Source organism: Durio zibethinus, chromosome 7 (genome assembly GCF_047325235.1).
Source record: "Durio zibethinus cultivar Kanyao isolate XHJ-2024 chromosome 7, ASM4732523v1, whole genome shotgun sequence".
NCBI classification, from domain to species: Eukaryota; Viridiplantae; Streptophyta; class Magnoliopsida; order Malvales; family Malvaceae; genus Durio; species Durio zibethinus.
The window spans coordinates 308384-313603 of record NC_143168.1 but is presented as its reverse complement, the minus strand read 5'-3'; the positions used below and the strand labels follow the sequence as shown (position 1 = coordinate 313603).

General features: G+C 31.0%; 1 pseudogene; it reads right to left on the bottom strand.

Moving 5' to 3' along the window:
* Positions 1–4014: 4014 nt before the first annotated feature.
* LOC111284092 (mitogen-activated protein kinase homolog NTF6 pseudogene) lies at positions 4015–4729 on the bottom strand (annotated as a pseudogene).
* Positions 4730–5220: the final 491 nt, after the last annotated feature.

Sequence of the window (5220 nt, the reverse complement as noted above, 5' to 3'; positions counted from 1 at the left end):
CTTGGTTAGGGTACCTCAACAAAAATTTTTAACAGATTTAAATGGGGTAGCAAAGGATAATTTTACTCTTTCTTTTTTGAAAGATAAAAAAAAGATGGCCATTTCTCATCTCGAACATGAATACTCTTAATGATGAATCTTTATTGACTAAGAATAGACTTGTGAATAAACAATTACAATGATCATGTATTGCATCACTTTCACCTTTTAATAAGCCAAAATTTCACCAGAGTTATCCATTTTTTATTCAACAATCCTAAGGAATCAACAATCTCAACTTATCAATTAGATCATCAAGAATGATGTTTTCAAAATTGAATCCTAAATTATTGTCATGACTATTTGAACATTCATTATTCAAAATCAAAGAATGGATATAGTGAAAAGATGTAAAAAGGTAAAAGTATGTAATGGTGATTCACACAAAAGAGGAAATTACATGAAAATGCATCAAATCTATCACTTTTGTTAAAGTGATGAAAAATAAGATGAAATCCAAGTACATAAAAGAGATCCATATTCTTAAAAAATCCTAAGATGGTAATCACTTTCAATCAACCTCCGTAAAATCATACCCTTGGATGATTAGGTAAAGGGCCTTTGTAGATATTCAACTCCCTTAATTCATTGAAGCTAAACAAACTTGCTCGAATAAAACTTTGCACCTTATGCTTGAAAGTAGGGCATGTTTCTATGGAGTGACCTATATTCCCATTATGGTAGTCACATGTGGTATTAACATTATACCATTTGAGATAAGGTGGCTTCAATGATTCCAAGAAGATTAGGGATACTAGGTCATTCTTAACCAATTCTGGAAATAGCTCAATATAGGTTATAGGAATTGGATCAATGCAAGTTCTCTCTTGATTGCCCTTGGATCTTGCAAACCACTCGTTTGATTGTTAGGCCTTAAAACTGGTGTAGTAATAGGATTAGGTCCATATGCAAGTGCTTGGAAAACTAGTTAATAAGGACTTAGAGCGATGTTGTTTATGGTTAGAAAATAAGGCTGGTGAGGAACTTGTGCAACATTATTTGCTATTGGGTAGTAAGCAGGATGAACATATAGTGGATATGAAGCATAACTTCTGGATTGCTACCCTTTAAAACTTATCGCTTGGGCTTCATCTTTTTCTTTCTTAGGCATACTACCTTTTTTAGCATTATTAAACTTTCCCTTCTCAAGCTTGTCACTCTTGATGGCATTTTCAATAATCTCCCCACCATATTAGCAAAATTCTTTATTGCGTTCCCTATCATATTCTCATAATAGGATGACTTCAAAGTGCTTACAAACAAAATCATTGTTTCTTTTTTAGTTATGGGTGGTTGGACTTGAACAACTATATCTTGCCAGCTTTGAGCATTTTTTTGAATGATTCTATCATTTTTTTTTCATACTTTACAAAGAAAGGTGATCAAGAGCCATATCTATAATATAATAGTATTGATTGATGAAGGAATGAGTCAAATCCTTTCATGATTGGATGCGGGTCTTGTCCAACTGAATATACCACTTTATAGCAAAACTAGTTAAACTATCTTGGAATACATGCATAAGTAGCTTTTCATTACTAGCATAAACTGTCATCTTTTGACAGTACATGGTGACATGGATTATCAAACACTTAGTACCATTGTATTTTTCAAACTTTAAAATTTTAAATTTTAGAGGAATCACAACATCTAAGATCAAATAAAGGTTGCAGCATCTATGGAGCCATAAAATCTATTCTTTCAACAGTTCGCAACCTCTCATCTAGTATCTACATCTTGTAATCAGCTTTTGAATCTTTCAAATCCTCATCCATTTTCAATTTCTCTTTTGGGATGTTCAAATTAGGAACTTGGACGGGTTCAATTACCTTTTCAATAAGGGCAAGGTTATTGTAGCTTTGGACATTCCCTTTGCTGGGTACAGGTGGTATTTTTGAATAAGTATAGCCTGTCAAAAATGCAAATTATTGTGATGGAAGACTTGGACTAAATTGGGCTTGATATGGACCATAACCCAGAAGATATAAAGGATTAGTAGTATCATGTGAAACATCTTCTTCTACCACATTTTCTTTATTCAACTTGCCCAATACCTCAAGGATTTTGCTTAGCTCTCTTATAATCTCTTCTTGGGCCTTTTCTAATTTCTCAACATGGTTAGCATTATCTTGTTCCATTCTTCTAACTTGGGCCTGAGTGTAATACTGGTGTTCAGCTATCCTTGAACCTTGATTTCCCACAATTATAGTGCAAATTTAGAATGATGTTTATGGAACCATCAAATTATGCATGATAATCAACATAAAAAAAAATTGTGAAATTCAATCCAAATGAATAATATGCAATCTAAATGTATGTTTATGAATATGCACAAAAAGAAAAGAAATAAACAAGATAAGAAAGCTGGTTAGTCATTTTAATATAAAATAAAAACATGACTCTAAATTTTGGATTAACTATGAATGGTGGAAGGACATGGCTCTACCGATGGTTCAGCTCTTAAGGTTAACTATATGTGGTTTAGATCATTTCTAAAAGGCTCCCAAATTATTCCTTACATCATCGTCCATTACAGACTAGTAAGGCACCCCAATCATTGCCCATCATAGGCTACAAACAAAAAGGGTTCAATCTGAGTTGGAGTATTTCGCAGGCCTTACAGAAACATGAAATCTCATGAAGGCATAGGTACTTCACTTTTTTCTAAGAGGCAGAGCTCGAGTGGAGAGCTTATGTTATGCACATGCAAATGAATGACAGACATAAAAAAATGAATAACTAAACAAAATATAAGCAATGAAAAGAAAAAAATAGGAAAAAAATAATAATCTCAAATTTATTAAACAACGCTTGGATAGTAAGAAATCATTTACTAGCTTGACTCTCAATGTCCCCAGCAGAGTCACCAAACTGTCATAACAATAGATCTATAGACCTACCACTAGTCATGGTTTTAGGAGTCGCTACCAATCTTTCTTGTTTAGGTATGATTAGCTACCTAATCAAATCTGTACCGTTTAAAAAAGAGTCCTAAGATTGATTTCGGTATCTTTAAATAGTAGATTTTGATCCATGAAACCAAATTTTAAGTTCGGGAGTATGGTTACGTGTGAAAAAGGTTATACCACCCCCACAGTGCCCATCCAAATGATGGTACCAGCTTGATTTCAAATTATCCAAGCCTTAAATATGTTTATATTTTACCAAAATATTTAATATTGAAAATTAGTCCTAAAATTACTCCAATAGTTTGAAAGCAATTCAAGATAATTCTCTCACCTCATGAGTATTCATAGAGACTAGTGTCCCACCTTGAAAAGGCTTCATCGTTGGATTCATTTAAATTTTAATTAAAGAAATAATCAGTAAAATCTTCCAATAGTTTGGTAAGATTTACTTTGATTCAGATCTTCTAATAGTTTGGTGAGATTTTCTTGTAAATTTATTTTTAGAAAATGTATTAAATCTTCCAATAGTTTGGGGAGATTTAATTTAGATGTGAATCCTCCAATAGTTTGGTAGGATCAAAACAAAATATTTTGTTAGTAACATTTTTTATAAAATTGATTTATGAGATTCTCCAATAGTTTAGTATAATTTATAAAAAAAATTTAAATTCATGAAAAATCCTCCGATAGTTTGGTAAGATTCATGAATTTATTTTTGAAATATTTTTTATTATTATTATTTTTAAGTAAATAATAAAATAAAATTCATAAAGGTATTTTAAAAAATAATTAATAAAAATTTCAATTTAAAGTGATGAGTAAAATAATAATTAAAGATGAAAATAATAATAATAATAATGAAAATAAAAATCTAAAAGTAAAATGAAAATAAAATAGAAAAAGTAAAATAAAATAAAATAAAATAAAAACAAAAAATAGGATGAAAGAAAAAAAGAAAAACTGCAATCAGATCAGGCTTGAAGTGCGAATCTTCACATAGGTCATCAAGTTCAAGTAAACACTTCAAACTTTAACCATAAAGTTTTTCCTGAGTAATAATCCCCAACTATTGAACATAGTCTTTACTAGGAAAAAGAGGCTCCCACCTAATTATTTCCATTAAAATATAATCGACTGACCAAATATCAATTGCTGTAGTATACTCTGAATAGTTGAAGAGCAACTTGGGGGCTTGATACCATCTAGTTACAATATACTCTATCATGAAGTCTGTCTCTAAGGTGGTTTTTGTAAAACCAAAGCCATAAATTTTCAAATCACATTTTGCATTGAGAAGCAAGTTGCTAGGTTTAAGGTCGCGATGTAAAACATTTGCCTAGTGTATGTACTTCAGGCCCTATAATAGTTGATATAGGAACTATTGATAGTGATCATCAATGAGAGGCTGGCTAGACTGTATTATTTGATTTAGATAATGTAGCTCATATGCAATGTAAACATCATTGAACTTTTCCCTCTCTAATGGCAATATAATGTCCTTGATTTTGACAATATTATCATGATCCATGTGACAAAGGAGATTGATCTCTTGGAGTGTTCTTTTAGCATCCATCCTATTGTCAAATGCATTCCCAATCTTTTTTATTGCAACTTCTTCCTTTATCTCAGAATTTGTAGCATAGCAAATGATGCCATAAGCGCCATGAACAGCGGGCTTAATAAGAGGAACATACTTAAGAAACTTTAAAGATGTTACCCAAGATGTTGTAATGGACATATCTACCATCATATGTTGGGATTCCTTTGAGATCAATCGCCATTGCTTTAGTCTCCATCTTTTTTTACTTTAGCTGTTGAATTGAATGTTTGAAACTCAATATTCAGTGTAGAAAGTAGATGACTAAGCCTAAAATTTGTCAATGTTCTGGACAGAAAAAAAACCTACCTCTTCTCCCCTTGCTTTAATTATAGATTTATATAGAAATTCATACTCAATCAACTGTCCTTAAATCTATGATTTTATTTGATTTAATTTTAATGAGAATTGATTTTGGAATTAAATCCAAAAAACTTTCAACATCATTTTAACGTGAATTGACTATGGGATTAAATCCCAAAAACCACTCAACATCATTTTTATGTGAATTGATTCTGAAATTAAATCCCAAAAATCTCTCAACATCATTTTAATCATATTTCAATTTTGAAAAAATTCTTGGACAAAATAGGGTGTCTAAAATATTTCAAAAATTAATAAGAGATTGAAAAAATAAATGTGTTTGCTGAACCAATTCAAATAGTTAAGACTATT